The 26849-nt window shown below is 37.6% G+C and overlaps 1 protein-coding gene across 2 annotated transcripts in view; it reads right to left on the reverse strand.

Annotated features, from left to right (window-relative positions):
* The window catches only part of LOC129731313 (glucose dehydrogenase [FAD, quinone]), a 108231-nt gene that overhangs the window by 58488 nt on the left and 22894 nt on the right, over nt 1–26849 (reverse strand). The window contains exon 2 of one of the 2 annotated variants that reach the window (XM_055691191.1): nt 6997–7100. The exons of the other annotated variant lie outside the window; for it this stretch is intronic. The gene's annotated coding sequence lies outside the window, so the exon portion shown is untranslated. The remainder of the gene's footprint in view (nt 1–6996; nt 7101–26849) is intronic. 2 annotated transcript variants of the gene reach the window in all.

Consider the following 26849-nt stretch of genomic DNA (forward strand, 5'->3'; position numbering starts at 1 on the left):
ATGAAATAGATTCTTCATTTTAGATTTCTAATGAAGTAGAATCCAGAAAAACTTACTTGAAGGCTCTAAATTTGATATAAAAGTTGGGCATCTGCACTCGAAAACTCATTTATTTAAATCACCTACCTCAGAAAACAAAATCCGCTCATTACTCTATACGGCTACAACGGAACTTGTTCAGCAGCCAACCAATTTTTTTTTCATAACTTGCGGAACCTTTTTTTAATTAATCACTAAACAAAGTCACTAAGATTACTTAAATCTTTGTAACGTTCACCTCAAATTACCTAAAACAAGCTTCAATTAACAGAAATATCTGAGATGAAGTTTTACAAATCTTAAATTTCAACTGTATGTGTTTTCATCTGTTTTCACCTCGTTGAAGATAATCAAAAGTTGCCAAATCAGTTTCTGTTAATACGAAAAAATCATACTGAAAATGTTGAATTATTCCGACATTATTGACATAAATCGACAGCACTGCAGTGGTACCTAGGCTACCAATGTTGCGCGTAAACGACTACAGCGTATACCTAGTTAACCTACTACAACGGTTTGCGGCTACGCTCATTCATGAAAATGTGATTCATTCATAATTAACAGTGTGATGAATATGGGGGCGCCGTGAGATGAATAATTGAGCAGTGATCTAAGTTTTGAGATGAATATGGAAGCGTTGTGAAAAATGATTTGTTTTACAAAATTCAAGATACATCTAATTAAGTTTACTAAATTTCCAATGCTGGGTGGTTCCACAAGAGCATGAAAGCGTATTTTGTTCATTTGTACAATCATTTCGTTAAAATTTGGTGTTTAATCCGTGCATTCGGGGGTCAAAATCGTTAAAAATCTGTCCACGTGGAGTGTGGATGGCCCCTAATGAGATAGATAATGGAACAAATACCCTACACTTTTTTTAAAAACGCATTCACCCCTTGGTGGCCGAGGTGTCCATTAATATGAGCTAACCAAAATGTTTTTCTCAATTTTTCACCACTATCAATCATTCATTTTTTCAGTATTCGATTGAAAAATAATCCCCTAAAATGCGATGGTTTTATGATGCTAATTATTATGCTATTGAAAAATGTAGAGCATTATTTTGAACTCAGATATCGACCAATCGGAGCTGAAAACATATAATCTGATGCCGAGAATTGACCCCAGATGACATTTGGAATTTTAAGATGGCCACTTCAGGCTTCCGCCAGGAATGTCCGAATATCACGCAATATTTCCGGAATCGATTTGTTGCTAGTGAAAAATTTTAAGCATATTTTTCGGAATTTACATATTTTTACTACCCGTAACAAGTTACTCTAGTGTGGAAACATTTCATTGGATAATATTTATATTCAGCGATCTGCAGTAAAGAAGAAACGAAAAGACTCTATAATAAAGTAAAAAAAAAATGTGGGAGGGTGGTATGTTGAACTACGGCTAGTCCCTCTGCCGTGGAACACTGCGATCGAATGAGTTGCGTGCTCAGTTTTGCTGCACTCAGATCAGTTGTTGCTCTATCGGATGCGAGTCGAGTCAGTTCTTCATACCAAAGAGAACTTCTCCAGCTTTTACCAATTGTTTGCCTACATTGTCTAAAGGTCATGCATGCCTTTTTTTACTTTCAAATCAACGTGAGCATACTAGTTAAGTTTAGAGCCTAGAATTATTCCAAGGTGTTTAACTTGACCAGGTCACACAGACCTCAGAATTAAAGAAACGAAGTGGGCGAGCTTCGGTTAATCTTTTTTTTTTCAGTGAATAATACAAGTGATTTTTCATTGAGGCTTACGGAGAGCCAAATTTTAAGACTCCATTTTTCAGTTTCCTTCAGAGCCCTTTGAATCAGGTTGAAAATTGTGCTTATACGTATTTATTCCAGTGACCAACGTAAGATCAGCGAAGCCATAAAAAGGGAATCCTGAGTTATTTAGTTTCGTAACAGACCATCCGCTACGAAATTCCATAGCAGAGGTGACAAAACATATTTCTGGGAACAACCTTTAATGCATTGCTTTCTTATGTATGCTTCTCTTAACGATGAGTTCAAATAACAATTTCTTAGCAGCTAATGTATTCACGTAACGATGAATGTGGGTATAATATGAAAGTGCATCAATCATGGTATGGAATGGGACACTGTCAAAAGCTTCCTCAATATCTAAGAAAATTCCTAAACGAGATTGCTTCCGTGAAAAGGCATTTCCTATATCATGGACAATACAGTGTGAAAGATTAGTTGTGGATTTTACTCTTCGATAACCATGTTACATTTCATGAAGAGGTCGTTTCGACTAAATTTCATTACGAATGCTATAATCGATAATTCTCTCCAAACATTTGAGAGTTCAAGTTCAACGAGTTCAAGCTGATTGGCAAAAAGCTTTTTGCTTTATCATATGGGGATGAGATGGAGAGGTGCCCAGCGGGTAGCGGGCGGGATGAATCATAAACACACGTTCGTATCCAGGGTTTAAACATAATCAAAAGTTGTGCTAGTTTCGTACAATATTGATGTGATTTCGCATCATCCAATTCTTGCGTGTTAGTAAAACTTGTACAAATATTCATATGCTTGCAATAAAATTACACATTACACATATTCAGTAGGGTTGCTGATATTTTATCGATATTTGATATTATCGATATTTGCCCTTCACGATATCGATATTTTTTACCGATATTAGCGCATCTGATATTATCGATATTGCGACTCGATATTACTGTTCGATATTCTCGGTTGCCATCAGGGGAGTGCTGCCGTCGAAATTTTGCCTACCAATCATAAATTCATCATGGCATCAAAATTAAATTTAAAATGCTTACACGCAATATAAGATATTCATTGAAAGTGCACATTATACTGAAAACAAACGTTAAGGCTTGGTTTCTCCATTGATAAATATATTAATTCGAAAATAGGTCAATAGCAATTAAAAGACGTTTACTCTATTTCAGCTATTTTAGGGCAAATCAACTAAAAGGTATAGGTACCAGAATCGTTGGTACTATAGAATCAATAAGTGATAGATGGAAAATGTAAGAAGTTCGACAGAAATATGGTTGCCATATCTCCATTTTTATTGACAGCATGCTTAGAGCGAATTTCCAGAAATTTGGGTGTGGAACTTCTCGGGGCAATAACCACCACATTGAACCGATCAAATGCGATGCCTTGGTGTTGCATTGGGATGGCAGAATCGATGAGTTTCAGTAAAGAATCGGTGTTACATAAGCGATAACATGAATGTTCAAGTAGGATGCTTCAGTAACTGGCTGGTGATTAGTCAATGGATCAGTGACGATTAGGAGACGCGGCTCACGAAACGTCGGTTTAATCTGATTGGAAAATGCACCTTGCGTAAAGCGATCAGCAATCGGCCCGCTGTCGTAAAGCGTGGTACGCAGTTGAAAAGAAAAGAGGTTCACGAAATTTTGCCCTTTTTACCAAACGGAATTTTATCAGCTGAGAATGCTTCACAGTAACGATATCTGACGTGAGTGAGCGCATGATTTTTCCTTTTTTCTAGAACACTCGAACACATTTGTTTACCGCGATCTGGTGTGAGAGCAGGGATGCCAGGTATTTTTTTTTTTTTTTTCAAAAGTCTGGTCCGCGAAAAAATGTCTTCCTACCCGAAGCCCAAAGGCTGAAAAAACTTTCCGGCAAATCGAAAACTGTCGAGCAAAAAAAATACAGGTCACCAATAATGCCCTAATGCAAAATTCGGGTCGTTCACATATTTTTCAATGTCTTCACATGTTTTCTCCAATGTCTTCACGTTGTCGTCACAAAAATGGATGTCTTCATCGTACACTCAAAATATTTTTCACGTTATTCTTACGTGAAAGTTCCTATACTTGTTCATTTCCTGTCATTTTGTATGATTTATGTGACAAACATAACATCTACCATGAACAGTTCAAAGGTGAAAGAGTTACCTGAACGAAAACAGCTGCAGCGGATAATAACAATCCCCGGAAATGTCGTAATATTTATCAGTTTTTTTGTTGTTTTATTCATTCACGAATATGCATACCTGAGTGATATCTGATAGCAATCACGTTTTACGAAATGTACAATTTTCATTTATTTCTCTAATTTTTATGAGGGTTTTAGAAATTATCAAAATATGTTGCGTAATAAATCAGGTATGCAAATTTGTCGTTTACCAGTAGATGAGTTCTACGTGAAACTCACATGAAATGCATGCATCTACTGAAAGTTTCAAAGGATAATTCATCTCACCAGGTCATGATGAACTCAAATTTGGACGCGGACTGAATTTCAATATTTATTTCCCAAATTTCTAGTAGAGTCTAACGGAAACCGATAATTATTTGCTTTGATTTCATGAACTCAAATGACAATCACGTAGAAGACGATAGTGGCAAATATTCACGTAACTTTTCCGGTAACTATAACGTGAAAAATATTTTGAATGTAGGCTAATGTCTTCCAATCTGGCATCGCTGGGTGTGAGACGACGATGTCAGTGCTAATTATTCCGTGCAAGAAAAAGTGACATTTTGCTTCACAGCAGTGTTCGGACGAGATGACATAGCAAACACTTCGCCGGAATATTCAATACTTAGGCATGAAACATGCTGAACGCCAACGCGACCGATCGGGTGAGATTCTTGCCGTAGGATAATGAACAACTCTACTCACGGCTGTTTATTAACCTTCGGCAAGAATCTCGCCCGATCGCTAACGTTGGCGTTCAGCTTGTTTCAAGCCTAACAGAAAGCCAACCCGGTGGCATCACTGACGTTTACGTTCAACATGAGTGAAGCCAGAATTAGCTGGATCACTGGATCAGTTTTACCTACATGTAATTTGACAGCTGATTCATCGAAACACGAAAAAAAGCAGTGTTCATACGTGCATACAGTATCGGTGTTCAGTGGCAGTGTGCTTTTGTATTGTTTTCGGGTGATGTGTTTATTGCACGAAACGTCGAGTGCTTTGCTTGATGAAACAAAAAAAAAATGCGTTGCATTATTTTAGAATGTACTAAACGTTTATTCTTGCCGATTGCGAACGGCGGTGTTTCTTGCAGGCAGCTGACATCGCGCGATGATTTAGGGAATAACATTTCAACGTACGTGTAAATGAGATAGCATATCAGAGCCACTTTTAAACATTTACAAAGCTAAGCTAAGTTTTTTTTAAATAATTAAATTGGTTCAAGCGCATAACTCTGTGCAACATATATTATGCTTCGCTCGTTGCGCTCACACTGCTGTGAGAAGAAACCTTCAAAAACATAAATGAGATCAGCGCCACTGTCTTTCACGGCAGCTTCAGGAAAAAAGGGCCGATGCCACCGGGTTGCTGAAAGCCAAACAAAACATATACACTAAAGTCGCTTTTTACGCGTGTGTTACGTGCCGCGTAAAAAAAAAACCGCGTAAATTCTGGAATCCGCGTAAAAAAACCGCGTAAATCCCGGAATCCGCGTAAAAAACGCGTAAATTCCGGAGTCCGCGTTAAAAAAAGCCGCGTAAAAAGCGACCTTAGTGCATAAAGGAAAATATCGATACCGGCGCGCGATATCGATTTCAATATCGATGCCGTTTTTAATATCGATAAAGCAGATATCGATATTCTATTTTTAATATCGACAACCCTAATATTCAGGTCATTTTCAGTTGTACTACACTGGGGTCGCTTTTTACGCGGGTTGTTTTTATGCGTTTTTTTAAACGAGATATTTTTACAATAACGCGGATTATTTTAGCGCGATTCGGAAGATTATTAGTAGGCGGTATCGAATAAGTTTAGTATACATATATCGAATCTAATCTTTTAAATGCGGTACAACCAACCGCGTAAAAAGCGACCCCAGTGTATTCTATTTTAATATTCCAACTTTAAAACTCCACCCAAACTTTATGCATCGTATACTACGCTCGATAAATCGAGCTCAAATCTCGAATTCCTCAGATTGTGGCAAAAATCTGAAACAAAAGATGAATTCCGAAAGAGTAAATTTGTTATCATGTTACTCCCAGCGCTCTCGCGATGATTTCATAAATTTAGATTGTCGTAATGAATGGCTTTTCATTTGAAAATTAGAACGAACAGCAGTGACAACCGAGAAACTGGTAGCCTGAGTCGAATGATCTTTCCGAGAACAAGTTATCAGATTTAGAAATAGAATACAGATAGGCTCTGGCGCTAGCGCCAGAGCCTATCTGTATTCTATTTCTGCGCTCATGTGGGTTTACTTATTGCTCTCAGGTTAGGAACATCTTAATTTTTTAAATATTCTCTGTCTAGTAATGAAATGATATTAAAATCTCAGATGGCAGATAATGTATTGTTGAGAATTTACTTTACTCATCAATTGTATATTCCTGACGTTAAAAAATCGTAACATTTAATTTCAGGCAGTACGACAATTGCCAAATCGGTAAGCTTTATCGATTAAAATTAGAACATAAAACTAATGCGGAGATTAGAGGCAGTTTCGTAAATTATTCAACCGAAGCGTATCTAGCGATATCGGGTAAACTTATCATAGATTATCCAATTAGGTTATGAATAATTTGTCTGCTATCTGCAATGATAATTCTGCTAGGTAACTATGGAATGCAAAATGCACAACCGACAGACAGATGGGAAACAGTCGAAAAGATACACACAGCGGTATCGAAACTGCAATGTTTTGGAAGTAGGTAGTAGAATGCGCATATACTCGGGAATAAAAAACAGTTCTCTCATCTGCCTCCCGCTTGCTTTCAAACAGACATCGAGAGTTGCACTTGTTCATACCGATAACCGCAAATTAGTAAATGGAAGCCATGCCCTTCTCCTCAAATAGGCTTCTCTAATGCCAAGTGAAGACGTTCATATGTAGCTACTGAATAAGCAACACAACATCATGCATCATCCGACAGTTGCAAATGATATGCATTGTACCGTCAGCTGGAGTGCAGGTGACTAATAACCAAGTTCCAAGTTGAACACTGGGTTCTATATTCACTTACTTAATTCTGGATAGTAATGCACAGCATGAAATTAGTCTTTCACAAGAGGATGCTCATGTATTATGTAATCCTATTGCTGTGTTTCCCAGTGGTTTCTCGTTTATCTGAAATGATAGAAGTAGATCTTATATTATTACCTTGTCAAACATGATTAATACTGTTCCGTGTTGGGTAAAACACAAATTTAATGATAAGTAGAACCCTAAATTAAATTATATCGACCAAGACGCACTCGAATCATCTGATAATTAATTTTATGGGGCACCACAAAATGTAATGAAAATCGCCCATAATACGGTATCAACCACTGACTTCTGAGTCACAGACTAACGGACGTTTAACTACCGACTAGGTGTGAACTTGAGCAAGTTATTCTGTGTCTAGCCATCGACAAGGCCATTAGCTGTGAACCGTGAAGATGCTAACGTGATTTCGTTAATGGTTATGTTTGCATGAAGCCGACTAGGTATAAAGTGTCTGACCTGCAACTGTGTGTAGGTATATATTTATTACTTGACACGACTAATACTAGGTGCCCAGCTTATTGCTACCCTCTGCGGGTTTGACTGCATTCACTACGTCATGATAATTCTCTTGCATCCGAAAGCACTTTACCATAGCGAGCTATGGTGGAAAAATCTGCACTCATCATTCATTGTAGATTGCCCGGATGATGTGAGAAAATTTTACACAAAACCTTGTTTTGCACTTTAGTCCATACCGCACCCTGGTATTAGAACTTCCCCGCTTACTACGAAACATGTAAAAGGTAAGCCGTTATTTTTCTACCGTTGGAACTTATGAACTTATAGAAGGGCTTTGATGAAATGAAAAATAGTCACTACAAATAAATGCTATACGTTTCAGTTGGTTTTTGACGTAAGTCATACAAGCAAATTTTAATAATTTCCCACATTATATTTTTTGACCTAAATTTTATATATCCCAAAATTTTGGGCTGAAATCAAACTAACACAGAATGTTGCCAGTTCGATGGACGAATTAGCTCGAAATCCCCTACAACTAATGCTGAAATGTATCGTGCGAACCAAGGTGCAAATACTGAATAATCACAGAAATGGATAACCAACAAAAAAAAAAACTGTTGAAACTATCTATTGCAAAATTGTCCACCGTCATAACACGCCAACTTTGCATAATTGTAATGCTCAACCCGCATGAGGCAGACATTGTTGTTGTATAGAGGAAACAAACTGTTAGTCGTGGTTTTTGCAAGAAGGTGTAATCGCCGTTGTTGTCACGTCATCGAAGTGGAACCGGCCCCCTTTTATAGGTTACTAGCTGACCCGGCAAACTTCGTCCCGCCTATTTTAGTGTTTAATTTAATAATTTTAAACATTTCAAATTTATTGATTCCTTGCGATTGGATTATATCGTTTAAAAATAATTGGTTTTATCGGAATGGCAACATCCTCAACTTTTGGCTTTTGTACATGTCCTCTATTCCGGATATATATTGGGTGAATTTTAGTTCTTTTCGTTGTTTTCCAGAAACTGAAAGTGGTCATCTTCTGATTCAAAATGAAATCCAGGGTCAATGCTTGGTTTCTTTACTTCTTTCGATTACGGACTTATCCATATGTATTAGTATTCGGTTATTTGCGGATGTTTTCCAGAAGTTGCCATTTTTCAATTCAAACTGTTGTCTAAGATCAATTTATAGCTCCTTGCATCATTCTGGATCCGATGATCCGGAACCGTAAGTCGCCATGTTGGATTTAAAAATGGCATTTGGAGACAATTTCTGGCCCCTGAGCGTCATTCTGGTTTGAGAAACACCCATATTGGGTGTTATTTGCTCATTTTCGGCTGTTTTCCAGAAACCGGATGCCACAATCTTCGAATTCAAAATGGTGTCTGTGGTCGATTCTAGCTCCTGTGTATCATTCTGGTTCAGAAGATACTCATTTTGTATGGAAATCAGCCATTTTTGGTAGTAATTTAGAAACCGGAAGTTGCCATCTTACAATTCATAATGGTGTCTAAGGTCAATTTTCAGCTTAATTCTCGTTCCAGAGATACTCATATTGGGTGGTATTTGATCATTTTAGGCTGTTTTCCAGACACCGGAAGTCGCCATCTTGGATATCAGAATGGCATTAGGAGACAATTTTTGGCCTCTGAGCGTCATTCTGGTTGAAATGGTCTGGTTCTGGGTCTGAGGTCGAACTGTGGCTTCAGTGCATCATAACAATCCCGGAAATATCCATATTGGATGGTATTTGGTCATTTTCGGCTGTTTTTCAGACACCGGAAATCGCCATCTTACAATTCAAAATGTTGTCTGAGGTCGATTTGTGGCTTCAGTGCGTCATAACAATTCCGGAAATACCCATATTAGGTGGTATTTGGTCATTTGCCGCTGTTTTTCGGAAACCGGAAGTCGCCATCTTGGATTTCAAAATGGCATTTGGGAACAATTTCTGGCCTCCGTGCGTCAATCTGATTAAAGAAACGCTCATATTGAATGGTATTTGATCATTTTCGGCTGTTTTCCAGACACCGGAAGTTACCATCTGGGATTTCAGAATGGCATTAGGAGACAATTTTTGGCCTCTGAGCGTCAATCTAGTTGAAGAAACATTTATATTGGGTGGTATTTGGTCATTTTCGGCTGTTTTCCAGACACCGGAAGTCGCCATCTTACAATTCAAAATGTTGTCTAAGGTCGATTTGTGGCTTCAGTGTATCATAACAATCCCGGAAATACCCATATTGGGTGGTATTTGGTCATTTGCCGCTGATTTTTAGAAACCGGAAGTCGCCATCTTGGATTTCACATTGGCATAAGGAGACAATTTTTGGCCTCTGAGCGTCATTCTAGTTGAAGAAACACTCATATTGGGTGGTATTTGGTCATTTTCGGCTGTTTTCCAGACACCGGAAGTCGTCATCTTACAATTCAAAATGTTGTCTAAGGTCGATTTGTGGCTTCAGTGCATCATAACAATCCCGGAAATACCCATATTGGGTGGTATTTGGTCATTTGCCGCTGATTTTCAAAAATCGGAAGTCGCCATCTTGGATTTCGAAATGGTATTTGGAGACATGCCAGAAGAAGGAAGGGTGTCGAAACATTATGGACATGTTTGTTACACCTAAAAACATACACCTGCTAAATTTGGTTATATTTGCTTGATTGGTTCTCGAGCTGTGCATAATTTGAGTTTCATTTGTATGGGACCCCTCCCTTATAGAAGAGAGAGGGGTGTCAAACCATTATATTTGTTACCCCTAAAAACAATCACCTGCCAAATTTGATTCCATTTAGTTGGTTAGTTCTCGAGATGTGCAGAAATTTGTGTTTCATTTGTATGGGACTATGGACATACTTGTTACCTCTAAAAACATTAACATACCAAATTTGGTTGTATTTGGTTGATTGGTTCTCGAGCTGTGCGAAATTCGTATTTCGTTTGTATGGGACCCCTCCCTTGTAGAAGAGGAAGGGGTGTCAAACCATTATGGATATATTTGTTACCACTAAAAACATCTACCTACCAAATTTGGTTCTATTTACTTGGTTAGTTCTCGAGATGTGCAGAAGTTTGTGTTTCATTTGTATAAGACCCCTCCCTTCCAGAAGAGGGAAGGGTGTCGAACCAACATGGACATATTTGTTACTTCTTAAAACATCCACATGCCAAATTTGGTTTCATTTACTTGGTTAGTTCTCGAGATGTGCAGAAATTTGTGTGTCATTTGTATGAGACCCCTCCCTTCCAGAAGAGGGAAGGGTGTCGAACCAACATGGACATATTTGTTACTCCTAAAAACATCCACTCGCCAAATTTGGTTCCATTTGCTTGGTTAGTTCTCGAGATGTGCAGAAATTTGTGTTTCATTTGTATGGGGCCCCTCCCTTCCAGTAGAGGTGAGGGTGTCGAACCAACATGGGCATATTTGTTACTCCTAAAAACATTCACTTGCCAAATTTGGTTCCATTTACTTGGTTAGTTCTCGAGTTGTGCAGAAATTTGTGATTCATTTGTATGAGACCCCTCCCTTCCAGAAGAGGGAAGGGTGTCGAACCAACATGGGCATATTTGTTACTCCTAAAAACAATCACCTGCCAAATTTGGTTCCATTTGCTTGGTTAGTTTTCGAGGGGAAGGGTTTCGAATCAACATGGACATATTTGTTACTCCTAAAAACATCCACTTGCCAAATTTGGTTCCATTTGCTTGGTTAGTTTTCGAGATGTGCAGAAATTTGTGTTTCATTTGTATGGAACCCCTCCCTTGCAGAAGGGGGAGGGGTCTCGAACTATCTTAGTCACCTTTCCCGGCCCCTAAAACCCCTATATACAAAATTTTACGCCGATCGGTTCGGTAGTTTCCAAGCCTATATGAATCAGACAGACAGACAGACAGACAGAGCTGCATTTTTATAAGTTTAGATAAGCAACGCATTCCAATATGCCGCACACAAATAAATCTTACGAACGCGACACGGTGGCGTTATGACCAGTGCTGGCTTGCTAACTTTTTATTGGCTAGTCACACTTTTCAGTCACAGGCAGATATTTGGTAAGTAGGGTGGGAATCAAGATCAGTTAATTCCTGGAACGAGTAACTTACTCGTAGAGTTGGCTAATTAAGGAAATATACCTATGTTGTTGTAGAATAACAATGAAGCAGTAGGAGAATGTTTGCTTTCACTTCAAGCAAAAGTGTTTTCTTGGTAGAAGTAAAATTATGCAAAACGACCAACATCGAGAACCTACTTAGAAAATGAGTTACAACACATTACGACTGCGCCCACCGTACAAACAGAGTAGGGGAGTATTGTACAAAACACACCAGTTAAGCATTCACGAAATTTACAGCGCTTCTAATCATTTTTGAGCGACATTGAACGTGTGAGATGATTGTAGGATCTATATAATGCATGTTATTCCTAAAATACTCGATTTCAATGTTATTTTTGGTAAAATCTACCATTGCCACCAAACAAGCTCGTGACTAAAACGCACTACAACAAAAGTCAATATGCCTTAAAACAGAATGCTAATATGCTACGAGCAGCAATCAGCAGCGAGAAGCGCTTGAAGTCTCAGAAGTAAAATCAAATGCAATGGAATATGCCCTAAGGTGTCAAGCAATCTTTTGCAGGCTTTTCATAGTGCATTCTGCCCCAATTTTAATTTTGATCGTTTTTAGGTTGAAAGTTGACGAAAGATAGTTAAATAAATTGAAATATTTATAGTAATAGCAGGGGTCACCTTACCCAACTGGTGTATTTTGTACGGTTCTCCCCTATGTGGGTCGGTTTTAACACGTTATTTCGATAGTACCCTCGAAATTTTTTCACCGTCATCACTTCAATCTGGAACATGTTCAGTTCACACACGACCTGGTATGACGAGGCAAAAAATTACTCCGCCTAGGAGTCATACCGCGTCAGGTCTCACCGTAGATAACGGGCATCATTCATCGGACATCATGAACAAAGTTCGCAGCCAAAAGTATTGCAAGTACGGGTGTTGACCTTTAGTACCGTTTTCTGGCGCTTGCTGTTTCGATTGTGGTGTGATTATCAATCAGACGAACGAATAGATGAAGAAAACTAAATCAATCAGACGAACTGAAATACCTTCATGACTTAATGTCTGAGACATAAAAAAAAACCATTTTATAGTTGTGATATATATTTTTACGAGTTACGTGTGCTGAATTGATTTCTAGTAAACAAACTACTGACCAACAAGCAACTATTTTTTCGGGGTTTTGGTATCGAATCTACATAAAGGTTCTTATGATAACAAGAATCTTTTCTCTTCAGGAAAAGCATGAATATTTCGATTCAGATTTTGCTCCACATATAAACAAGTTGGCCATTCTGTTTGGATAATAGTTCCAACAACTCGAGACATTTTGCATTGATATAGAGTATGTCCGTTTTTATAGAGCAGATAAAACAATAACACAATTTAAATGAAAAATGAAAATTGTAAATGACAAAAATACTCTTCGATGCGAGATATGCCAGGTAAATATTTACAAAAAGTATTCTGTATTGAACAAAAAATGTGGTTATAGATTTTTTTACTTGATAAATAACATTTATAAAGGGAGCTCGTAGTCTCAAGGTTAAAGAGTCCGCTTCGAAAAGCGAAAGGTCATGAGTTCGAAAGTTTGTGAAACCGTACCGTTTGGGGTCGAGAGGGACTTTCTCGCATGGGTTCATTCTCAGGCTCCCCTGCATATCCTTACTTCGACCCTTTCCTCACACTAAATTACATAGCAAAATCACGCAATTACAATTGCCAAGATTTGGCAGGAAGCACAGTAGAGAAAAGCAGTAATGTTAAGCATGGAAGGCAATGGAAGGGTAAAAGTAAAAATAATTTGTCTCCTACCACGGTGACAAAAGTAACTTCCTTTCCGTCATAATCTTTAGAGATGCAGATGTAAACTTGATCTCTAACAACAACGAACGTAACACTTCTTTCCTTACCTAACCGACCTCAAGGATGCACCCGACACCGTTATCGATTTTTACAAAAAGCAGAAGCTACTGAATTGATGTACATTGCAGATGGTAAATTAATCCCAAAAAACCATCAATGTCTACAAATGTACAATCTTTGTGTAATTTTATTAGGTCAGATCCATCACGGAGGAGCTATTACGAAATAAGCGGTCGTCAAGCTAAATAGAGCTCTGATAAAACTTACAGTAGAGCCGATAGATGCTAATGCGTTTTTGTTGATTAAATTTAGAAACTGATCTTCATGGGGTAATTTCAAGTCCAAAAAAACGCAGTCCACTTTAACTCGCGATATGTAGGAACAATACTCTTTTCATGACAGTAGGACTTTTAAAGCGTGCAGAAAAATTGACGCAGTGTCATGTTTCTTTGTCTGTGGCGGTTTCAAAACTATGCAAACTAGACATATTGATGTTATAGGATTTTTATGGCATTGAATTGAAATTCCTGTCCATCGCCCAATTGGTCAATAGATTGAGGTAATTCCGCTCTATTTCAATATTTGCTCAGAATTCGTTAAACGGGTCACAAAAAATCGAAAAACTAGAAGATTTTCACCAACAAATTTTATTCAATATGAGTAAATTTTCATGTTGTAATTGAGATTTTAAATTTTGGTCATTATTTGACGTAGAATAACGTCTCTAAGGAAGGTTCTGGAGGGGTGTGAAACGAAAATATAAAATTGGAAAATGTAATGAAATTTGTCCAATTTCAAAAGTCTATAACTCGGTTAGTTTTTCCCGATTTTTTTTTGCTTTCATGCAGCAATCAAAAAACAAAAAAATAGAAAATTGTGAAAATTGTAATTTTTTTTCGATCATTTAAAAGTAGGGTCCTCCCTTAATATAAGTTGAAAACAAGACCAAACAAGTGGTGTTGTCAGAACCAGAACAATATCCGGAAACTGAAATTTTACCACAGATGCTATTTTTCAGATGCACAGATGCTATTACTTCCCAAATGGAAGAACAGTTGAGCAATTGTCGCTGAAACTAGGCCACTAGGTGCACAAGGTCTTTCAAATTTGACATAAATGCACATAGTTATTAGAAATAGAGAAAAAATGATAATACCATTTTTGTTTGATCGAACAGTTTTCAGAAAAGTTGAAATTTTAGCAATTCTTGATGTATTATTTGAGCTATATCTCTGGAATTCGTCATGTAAAGTACTACAAGTACGTATTTTCTATAAAGAAGAATGATAGGACTTTCATTTGAAGTGATCAGAATTTAGGCCGCCATCTTGAATTTGGTCGCCATCTTGGATTATATCAGAAAAATGCAATTTTGACCATGTTCACAACTACCGATTTTAGATCTGAGACCAACATTGGAAAGCTGAGAAGAAATGCTATAAGATGCAAGACAAAAATTAGGTGAGCATCAGTGTTAACCCACCAATTGAACCTATTTTCCAAGCTGAGTTTCAAAATATTCAACGTACACCGCGCGATCAACGTAGTAACCTGTCTACTGAGACCAAGTGGATGCACATTAGGGTGTCCCAAAAAAAAATCGATGTTGAAAAAGTCAAGGTGCTCAGCCCTAAATTGAAAGATAATTTTATTTATAGCATTTTTGTAGAACATTTCGACTTTTTAAAAAATTGTTTTTAGGTTCGATTTTTTTTGGGGCAGCCTAATGCACATGTTATACCCTACTAGCTCCATAAATCATAATCGATTGATGCTACAACTAGTACGCCACTACTGTTTTTTTGGGTTTAGTAACAATAATGAATACAACAGTAGCATGTTTGATACTAACAAAGCGATTGGTTTTTTATTACTAAGCAGTTCCACAAAAAATGTCCCAGTTCCAATATTTTATTTATATTGTCATTTTTAATTTGGCTGAAACTTTGCATAGACGGTTCTATAGGCAAAAGATGTCATATTATGCTATTGGTTTAATTTTTTGGAGCAAGACTCATTATTGAGAAGCAATTGAAAATGCTATTTTGGGAAGGTATTTATGATTACAAATACATGATCCCTTCTAAAAGTCTTCTTCTCTAAAAAGTTGTAGTTAATATTTTAGTCTCTTCGAAAAAATATAGACTTTAAAATAATTTTTTTTTGAAAAAAAAAGTAAAAGAAAATTGTAAAATTATTGTCAGGTTTTACCTATTATCGCCCGGGGGGTTAATGAAGACATAGAGAACTAATTTCTTGCAGAAAGATGCTCTGTATTATGAAGAACCATCATGCAAAAAATTAGCGCTCTAGGACATCATTTACCCCCCGGACGATAATAGGTAAAACCTGACGCTAATAAAGCCGATACCTATCTAAGAAAGCTCATTTTTTAAATTTTTTTTTTATAAAAACTACAAAAGATTACCTAAAAAATGCAACAAAAGAAAATATTATAGAGTGTATATTTTTTCGGAAAGACAAAACTATTATCTACAACTTTATCGAAAACGTCATACCAATCAAACAAACCGTTCTGGCCCCAAAAATATTTCTAGTCATAAATACCAACCTTAAATAAAGTTTTCAATAGCTTCTTAATAACGAGTCTTGCTCCAAAAAAACAAACCAATAACAAAGTTTCATCCAAATTAAAAATGACAATTTAAATAAAATATAATAAAACTGAGACATTTTTTGTGGAACTGCTCAGTAATGAAAAAACCTATCGCTTTGTTAGTATCAAACATGCTAGTGTTGTGGCGTACTAGTTGTAGTATCAATCGATAATAATTTATGGAGCTAGTAAGGTATAACATGTGTATCTACTTGGTCTCAGTAGACAGGTTACTACGTTAATCGTGCCGTGTAGGTTGAATATTTTGAAACTCAGCTTGGAAAATAGGTTCAATTGGTGGGTTACCACTGATGCTCATCTAATTTTTTTCTTGCATCTTATAGCATTTTTTCTCAGCTTTCCAATGCTGGTCTCAGATCGAAAATCGGTAGTTGTAAACATGGTCAAAATTGCATTTTTCTGATATAATCCAAGATGGCGGCCAAATTCAAGATGGCGGCCTAAATTCTGATCACTTCAAATGAAAGCCGTATCATTCTTCTTTACAGAAAAGTGATACTTGTAGTACTTTACATAACGAATTTCAGAGATATAGCTCAAATAATACATCAAGAATTGCTAAAATTTTAACTTTTCTGAAAACTGTTCCGCCGGGGTCATCAAATTCGATCAAACAAAAATGGCATTATCATTTTTCCTCTATTTCTAATAACTATGTGCATTTATATCAAAATTGAAAGACCTTCTGCACCTAGTGGCCTAGTTTCAGCGAGAATTGCTTAGTTTTTTTAAAAAACGCTGTATTTCATACATGCCTCTGCAACGGAGCTTACTGAACGCTTCATTTCTTATTTTCAAGTCTGTCGGAAATTCGATTTACATAATTATCGTGGATTAGCCATAATTTCCTGCATTCCTAAACTATTAGCCATTTTTAGCAAATTTCTCTCCAAATTAAAAACCGGATAACTGAGAAGCAACATGGCTTTTTCAGGAAACGTTCAATTTATAAAATATTCATTGAATGCAATGGATAATGGACACCCAGTAGTAGCTCTTTACACAAACTTGAGCCAGAACCCCTGAAGTGGCTCGATTCATATTTAATTACTCACCAACAAATAAATAAATTCGTTAGACAGCACTCAAATTCGATTCTAATTACTGCTGGTGTTCCCCAAGGCTCTCACTTAGGACCTTCTCTTTTAATCTTGTACGTTAACGACGTTCCCTCTATTCTGAAAAATAGAAACTAATTAAGGTTTTTTTTTGGAAAATAAGAAATAAAGAAGACATCAATGCATTCCGGAATGAAATACAGATATTCTACAAATGGTGTAAGAAAAAGCTTACTAGAGCTCAATGTAAAAACACACCCTTTGAGCTTTATAAAGCGCTTTTGTTACAACTTTCAGGACTTGTATACCATTAAAATACTATATAGTCTATGTAAGATTAATACTGGAACTCTGCAGCATTGTATGGTCACCCCATACACTCACACACAAAAAAGTAGAAAAAGTATAAAAGCAATTTTCATTGTGTGCCCTTTGTAAATTAGGCTGAACAATATTTCCTCTTTCATTATATGAAGCTCGTTGCACGATATCGTTTCGCCGAGCATTGATTCAGTAACACTTTTGTCCGAGCTAAATGTGATTTGACCATCTTATTCATCTTACTCACCTTAGTGGAGCGAAACTTACAGCTAATTGGGAACTGTATAGAACATCACTAACAAAACACAACAAGGAAATAAGAAAATCCAGAAAGACAGTTGGAAATTAATGTGTGAACGTATTAAAAACACATCCACTTCAGCCAGGTTGCAAAAAGCCCTGTCTAAAGAACATTCCAACGGTTTAGGCAAATTGAGAAAAACTGACGGTACTTACATCACAGATTCTCAGGAAACACGGGAAATTATGATGGAAAATCACTTCCCAGGATCATATTCGGATACTGATGAAGTGCAGGATCAAACTGGAGAGCAGCTAAGCTCACATGCGACTTGGACTGAATCCCAGGAACTTGCCTGTTCTATATTTAGTAAATAGAAGGTTGAATGGGCAATAGACTCTTTCCAACCATACAAGTCTCCAGGAATGGATGGAATACAGCAATACAGCAAGAGCAAGCAACTGTTTATTCCAAATATTACGGAGATGTGTAAGGTGAGCCTAATATCAAATTACATTCCATCTAGTTGGAGACAAACTAAAGTAATTTTCATACCAAAAGCCGGAAAGCGAGATAGGACAATTCCGAAAGCGTTTAGGCCAATTAGTTTAACTTCAATCTTTTTGAAAACAATGGAAAAATTAATCGACTACCATATTAAAACGGTATATATGAAATCCAATCCAATAAGCAAATTTCAATTTGCTTACAAAAACAACGTATCAACCACTGACGCGCTACATATGTTAGTGGGAAAAATCGAAAAATCCATCCATGCCAAGGAAATTTCCCTGGCAGCCTTTCTTGATATTAAAGGAGCTTTTGATAATGCGTCTCACAACTCAATGAAAATGGCAATGGAAAGGCATGGCGTAGACAGAAACACAATAAAGTGGATTCATGCCATGCTAATAACTCGCGAAATAACAGCTAAACTCGGTGGGACGTCCCTAACAAGAAAAACTACGAAAGGATGCTCTCAAGGAGGGATATTATCTCCCCTGTTTTGGTCAATAATCGTAGACGATCTTCCTCGGAGCCTATCGGAAAACGGCTCCGAAGTGATAGGTTTAGCGGACGACGTAGTGATTTTAGTTAGGGGGAAGCACGACTGCGTTATTTCTGATAGAATGCAAACTGCACTTAGTCTCACAGCTCAATGGTGTAGACGAGAGGGGTTGAGTGTAAATCCATCCAAAACAACTATTGTTCCTTTCACTCGAAAAAGGAAATACATTATCACTAAATTGCGATTGGAAGGCACTGATATAATGCTTTCCACTGAAGTCAAATATTTGGGAATCATACTTGACCAGAAACTAAACTGGAACACTCAAATAGGACAAACAATTACCAAGGCCACAAACGCTCAATGGGTATGCAGCAGAGCCATTGAAAAAAGCTGGGGTTTCAAACCCAGCATGATACACTGGATATATAAAACAATAATCATACCCAGAATAACCTACGCCTCGTTAGTTTGGTGGCCCAAATCCACTCAAGCTAAGCTAGGCGAAATCCAAAGATTGGCCTGTGCATCGATTTGTGGAGCTATGAGAAGCACTCCATCAAAAGCCCTAGATGCAATACTTCACCTTCTTCTTCCACTTCATCAGGTGGTTCAACTAGAAGCGGAAAAAAGTGCTCTAAGGCTAAATCGACAGTGCAACCTAAAAGAAGGAGATCTAACAGGACACCTGAGAATACTAAAAGATTTCAAAAATAAATAATCTAATAAAACATAAGGAGGATTGGCTGGAGAGGAAACCAAATTTCGGTATTCCTTACGAACAGTAGAGATAGAACGAGAAAGTTGGCAACAAAGTGGACCCACAATTCGGGATGGTTCACTTTGCTTCTACACAGACGGTTCTGAAATGAATGGTTCTGCGGGTGCGGGATTCAAAGGACCAGGAATTAATAAATTTTTTCCCATGGGACACTGGCCAACAGTATTCCAGGCGGAAATATACGCGATAATAGAATGCACGAATACGTGTCTGGAAAGAAATTATCGGCACGCAAATATATGCATTTTCTGTGATAGTCAGGCAGCACTTAAAGCCCTGAATTCTCCATTCTGCCACTCTAAACTAGTGTGGGAATGCATCCTGTCGCTTCGAAAGTTAGCTATGTAAACCAGGTCAACTTATACTAAGTTCCTGGTCATTGTGGAATCGAAGGAAACGAGAAGGTCGACTTACTAGCCAGACAAGGGTCATCTACTAACTTGTTGGCCCAGAACCTTTCTGTGGAGTCTCCCCGAGCGCTCTAAAAGCTGAACTCGGTGAATGGGAAAAAGCGACCGTCAAAGCAAACTGGGATGTCATAAGCGGATTACGACAATCGAAAAGATTCATAGAGCCAAATCGCGAGAAGAGCCTCGTGCTGCTCAGATTGAATAAGAAAGACTTGAGGACATTCACAGGTCTTATAACAGGGCACTGTCCGAGCAAGTATCATCTCAAGAAGATAGGCAAACTTGATGATGATAAATGTCGCCTGTGTGGCATCGAAAGCGAAACTTCAGAACATCTACTCTGCGAATGCCGAATATTAATACAACGCAGATTGCGTATCTTCGGTAAGGGACACATAGAACCTACCGAAATTTGGAGGGAGAGTCCTGGTGAGGTAATAAACTTCATACGAAGTGCGTTGCCCAACTGGAATAAATGTGCAATGCAGCAAGGACATCAACTCGCCAAATAGTGATGTACCTGCTCGTACGCACTTAGAGTAAGGTGAAGCATACCACAATAGATCAAACAATGGTCGCAGTGGTTCAGTCTTCTACAAGGGAAAAATCTTATTCAGACGCTGCCGCTGCGTCATTGCCTGCAGGTCGGAGACCAGTGGACGGGACTGCCGCTTCTTGACATGTATGCCCATGTTCGCCAGTTTCTTCTTCACTGTTTGGCCGGTGGCATCGATCTCCTGGTCGAGCGCACGCCACGGTGTAGCCACTTTACCCTCGGTCTTCCTCTTCAGCACCCTTTGAGCTTTTTGTCGCCCAGGGTCGTCGGCCACCCGAAACCGCACTTTCTTTCAATGCTCTGATTGTTGTCCAATAGTGCCAAGATGCTGTAGATGCCGGAACGGGCGTAACCGGTTTTCAAGAACTGCCTCACGATGTCTTTTTTGACGCGCAGGGTACCGTTCTTTTAATGCGCACACTTATGAACGAAGTAGCTTCATTGTTTTCACCATCACGTTTAGAATTCGACTGATGGAGCTGTCATATTTTTCTGCTGACTTGGTTAATATGATTGATGCTGCATGCGTAGTTTCTTCAGTGCGAGTAAGGGTACACCCATGAAAAATCGGCAATTTTTGTTCATTTTATTTAACCCAAACGTTATATAGGCCTTAAAAATGATGAAAGTTTGACAATAATAATTGATACATGTTTTTTTGCTTCATTTCAGTTGTTATACTGTTCCGGGCTTTCTTTTCCGCATAATTGATATTTGGTTTTTTTTATTACACTGTTTCTAGTTCGCGATTATAAGCTAGATTTTTTTCGCTGACAAAGTGTTATGATTTCTTCTTTCGGTTCTTTTCGTTTCTCCATTTCTTCTCCATACTCACAAAGAATTTCTGGTTTTGCATAACATACGTATTTTTTCTCTTTCAACAATAGGTCAGTAGAGTAGATCTGAATATAATAGCTGATTTTCCAATAAATTTAGTGTACATTATCAGCTTTAAAAGCATTTAATTCAAATAATTGTGAACCGAAAATTCGTTGTTCTTGGCACATCAACTCATTTTGATGACAGTTCAACATGCGGAAATTAATTAAGCTAATTCAATTACAACCACCAAGCTACGGCTCGTTACGCTTTTCCTCCAGATCAGCATAATTTAGTGAGATTTTCAGTGGCGAAAACCCATGACGGACGAAATTAATTCATGTGATAGCTTCAGAGCGTGATATATACGCACACGTGTAAATCAAAGCAAAATTCTGTTGATTCATGTTTACAAATACACCAATAAGAGTTAAACAAAAAACGAATTAATCATTTAAGGTGATATTGTTTCGAACCAAATTATCACATTTATCTAATATTATTTTTGGAAAAGGCACTGGGGGTTGTCTAGCAAAACGCTGCCTGTAGCATAATAATTCTTCATTGCAAAAAACTGGTGATGAATTAATTTTTTATGCTCAAATTATTCGCGGACTTTCAGATCCAACCGTAAGCATCAAAATCAACCACTGAAACTGAATTAACCGTTCGGTAATTTTTGTTTCGATAAAATATAGTATGGCTTCCTCAAACCGTTTTTGTTTGCTTTTTTATTTGCGGAAAAGGATATGATAAAAAAATTTCACCTGCTCAACGAAATCTTTGATGTTTTAATACGAGCAAAAAATGTCAGTGTGAGTATCTTGAAAAGCTCACTGAATGTACTTTAATCTGTAAAGCAACATTTCTATTCAAAACTCTAATCTCCAAGCACTAATTTACTTTAAAATCATTAATTAAACAAAACCTTTGAAATGCAGTTAAATCGATATAGCGATTGTCAAAAAAAGATTCGGTAATACAACAAATTTGTTAAAAATAATGTATGATAGGGTAATTCGTTTTGTGTAAAGCAAAAGCTAAAATTGCCAGTACAACTCGAATCCAACTTCTGAAACAATTCGATTCCATTGGCTCAGATAACGATCGACATTTTACATACGATGGTAGAAAGATAAATTACCATTACACTGTCTAGCATTCATCGTTTCTTTCTGTGGCTTCGCAGAACATACATAACTTTCAGTTGCAAAACCGGTTCCCGGTCGAGTCAGGCAAACCGGCTTAAGTCGTCCAGCCGGCGGCGCCCACCTGGTGATTGCACGGATTTTCAAGTTCAAGGTGTCCAAAGGACAGTACTTCCCCGTTGTCCACCAGCATGAGGAGGTTTGATTAGCCATGCAGCCACGGCTGATGTTGGGAAATACCCAGACACTCACGTACATGGCGTGATTGTTAACGATGGCAATCATTTGCTTTTTTTATAAGGCTTAGAACTCTACAATCACAGAATACACATTATACATTCGAGTCGATGACACTCTAGTTCCGTGACCAAGCAACTATAATTGCTAACTTAGTTAGATGGTATTTTGCATTTACAATTCAATCCAATGAAAAAAGTCGTTTTGCCATTACATTAAAACGTCATCAAATGGCAAAAGAGAAATTAATCCTATAACGGTATTATGAAGATATTCTTCGGCGAAAAATATTATGACCTGTTGATTATACTCTGGTGATCTCGTTCGCCAGATGGAATTACGTGATTGGCATTTTGTCCCGTCTGTGTAGTGAAGTTAGAGACTAATAACCATCAACGTGGAGGCTTCCACTCATTTATAGCAACTGTGTATCGGTTTTAGTTATAGACTCGAAAGCGCAAGTTGAGAGAGACCATGGAGGATTCAATTTAGTGTCAACTGTGGAGAAAGGTTGCTGTTGGTGTTATGATATATTCTGAAAAATTAACAGAACCAATTGATAAAGTAAAACGAAAATAGAAAAAGTAGAAACGTAAGTGGTTACATGAAAATTCCACTATGTGCATCATGGGAACAGGTTTGGATGATTGAATGTGATTGAAAAACTAGCTTTTTAGTAGATACCAGAAGTTACTTACGCGGAAAACACAGAGAATGTTGATCATAACGATGAGAAGGATTAACTCTTAGTGAACATTATCAATACAGATCGACCGTTTGGTTTGCGGTTGAAACAACCAGGAAAACGTAGCATTCAATTATTAAAGCTGTGCCTCGCTTTATTGTCTTTAGTATTTAATTACCGATGACTTAATTTTAGACTAACATTGAACTATTTGCTATCGAGATAATAAAGTGAACCCCTTATAATATAGTGAAAATTTGATGCTCAATTAACGATATAAAAAATACTGGGAACGACCTTTTATATAAAGTAACATGTTCGCTACATGCTACATTTTGTGTGTGAAAATCTTCCTAGTGTCATCGTCAGCAAATTAAGTATCATTATTTAATTTCAGATTTGTTTTGGGTAATCAAACAAAAAACATTGTGATCACGAAACAACTCGAGGAAAAAAAATGCGTTACTAATTTCAACTGATTAGGTGAGAGCGAAAGTAACCGCGATTAAGTAACTGACTGTACAAGCGCTTGTGAGAATCAACCACCGGTTGTTCATTTTTTTTTCAGTTCGAAATTTTGCTTGACGAAGGCGACTAGCTCAAATTAGTAAAATTGACAATAGTCATTGAAATAATCAATTACGGAAACTCGGTGAATCGTTAACGCCCGTCTATACCTAATGATGATTTTGTTGAAAGTGATTTTTTTTCTAGTGATGTTTTTAATAATTGTCGGTAGAAAATTAATCGAAGGTTTCGACCATTACCTTCTTTGTGGTCAGTTTGGGCCACAGGTAGAGCATATTTCTGTGTTGTATGTTTCCTCGGCTGCCTTGTTAGACCAGTATCGTATCATACTCGCCTGAAACCTCGTAACTTTTGGAATTTCATCAACTCGAAGAGAAAACGTACTTCAATCCCCAAAAACGTTTACTACGACGGGACTGAGTCGAAATCAAACTCAGAGTGTTGTGAATTGTTTGCGAGTTTTTTTTGCTTCAGTTTTTGCTAGTAATACTGCATCTGCACTTGAAGCTGTTGAAGCTGCAGTTCCTGTTCCGGCTAACTTAGTGGATTTTATTACCGATATGGTTTTGGCTGCTGCGAAAAAAATTAAACGTTCGTTCTCTGCTGGACCTGCCAGTATCCCGATGGTGATATTTGGTCGATGCGCACCTTTCTTGGCTGAACCTTTGTGTTGCATTTTCAACAAATCTTTTGAACAAGGCCAATTTCCGGAAATTTGGAAACAATTCTTCATGTTTCCGGTATTCAAAGTGGAGATCGTCGGAACGTGAGGAACTATTGAGGTATAACAAGCCTTTCGGCTGCCTCTGAACTTTTCTAAATAATCGTAAGTACGTTTGTTTTATCTCGTGTAGAGAACTATATCTCTACTGACCAGCACGGTTTTATGCCGGGGCGGTCCGTTAACACCAATATTCTTGATTTTACATCCATATGCATTTCCAACATAGAACGAAAAGCTCAAGTTGATGCAATATACACGGACCTAAAAGCTGCGTTTGACAAAATTGACCATTTTATACTACTGGAGAAAATTTCGCGACTCGGTGCCTCTCAGAAGCTTACTGCATGGTTTAGCTCCTTTTTACGCGGTAGAGTATTAAGCCGCGGCAGTAACTCGATCGATTTGAATGATCTTTCGGTTGCATCTATCACCCCCGCTCCCCAATCAGTCAGGTGCGGTTGTATTCGCTTCGCATGAACTGTAAACTGCAGATTGGTGAAATACCTGTGTGTTCTCCAACCAGGTTTTCTGACAAATTTCGCTAGCGGAAATTTGGAACTGTAAACTATCTTGACACATCACTGAAGTTGAGCATAATAAAGACTTGTTTTTTTACGTAGAACTACATTTCTCAGGAAGATCGGCTACATTGGGGTGAAAATGAAAATATAAAAACGGAAAAGGGGACATAATTTGTGTTTTCACATGCTGATAAGCCGCTTAGTTTCCAACGCATTCCCGTCGTTTTTGTAGCAATCAATTGAAAATTATCCACGCATGAGCCCCCAAATACAGACAATTGTAATTTGATTATTTGAAGTATTGTAGGTAGCGAACGGCTTCGGCAGTGGTTAAGATTGCTGCAGAAAACCTGCCGAAGCCTTTCGCTACCCTACTATTGAAAATTGTTATTGAAAAGTGTTAAAATAACAAGAATTAAAACAAAATTTATTAAAAAGTCTTGAAAAAGCAATCAGTTTACTAGTGAAGGATGGGTGCTAACTATGTAGCAGCGGGCAGCAGCGATAGCGAGTACCAGTAGCGGTAGTAGTAGCAGCGTCAGCGGTAAGTGTAACGGTATTACCCTTTCTAGTAAAAAGCTGCTTATGTGCGGTAGCGACAATTCCTCCAGTAAAAACCTAAATTAATCCACCTAGCGGTCAGGCCCAGCCTTTCTCATTCAAACTTTTATTTGTAAAAATAGATTTACATGAACGCTTCAATCCAATAAATGTATATTCACTCTTTAGGTTCTAAAATATTGATGTTGTAATCTAAACATATAAAAATGTAGTCGGGTCTGTCAGTCTGTTTGATCCATATAGGCTCGAAAACTACCGAACCGATCGACGTGAAAATTTGTATGTAGGGGGTTTTGGTCCCGATAAAGGTTCCTATGATAGTTTGATAGTGTATGTGTGGAAGGTGGTTACCGATACCAAGTGGCCTGACATAAAACCACCTTTGCAAGGAGGATACTGATACGGGATCCAGAAGAAAATGGATTAGGATAAGTATTTTGTCTCAATCTGTTAGATTTGAATATCGGGCGCACATTGTATTACGACGACGGAGAGGTATTCGAATTAGTGGTTTAGATGCTTTGATGTTTCGAGCCGTAAAACGGCAGAACTGTGTATGCGTGAGTCAACATGAAGTGCGCATATAAAGTATGTTTATGCGTGTGTTGAAGAAACATAGCTAACATTGGCTAAGCTCGTTATGAAAATTTTCGCCTTTTTCATGGAATTCGGAACATTTTCGAGAATTTCTCGTTTTATAGAGTTTTATGTTTGATATTTTTGATTGAAGAGTGAATCTTTAGTTGAAACACACTAGAAATTGATATTATTTGAGATTTTGTGTGAAAAAATTGCGACAATATGTCGAAATAAAATTTATAAAAATGATATGTTTCGAATAGTTGGAGCATAATCTTAGTCATTGTCATAGCTTATGACTTCTGTTACTGTATGAAAATAAGTGGCTCTATTTAGAAGCGCTATCAGAGTACAACTAAAAAAAAAACGAAAAGTGCAAAAAGGTTTCAGGCAAAATGATGAAAACAGCATATTTTACCTAAACCCCAGCATGTTTGTATGTTTCTCACAAATAAAACAAGTTTCAACATCATTTCTATAACTTTTCAGAAAAGTATGTTTTGTGAGTTTGGTTTAAAATGCATCATTATTTTGAATATCATGCAAAATTGGAAAAAGTTCATAACGCTCACTAATACTAATGCATCGACGTGAATTACATACC

This window comes from Wyeomyia smithii, chromosome 3, assembly GCF_029784165.1.
Source record: "Wyeomyia smithii strain HCP4-BCI-WySm-NY-G18 chromosome 3, ASM2978416v1, whole genome shotgun sequence".
Taxonomy (NCBI): Eukaryota; Metazoa; Arthropoda; class Insecta; order Diptera; family Culicidae; genus Wyeomyia; species Wyeomyia smithii.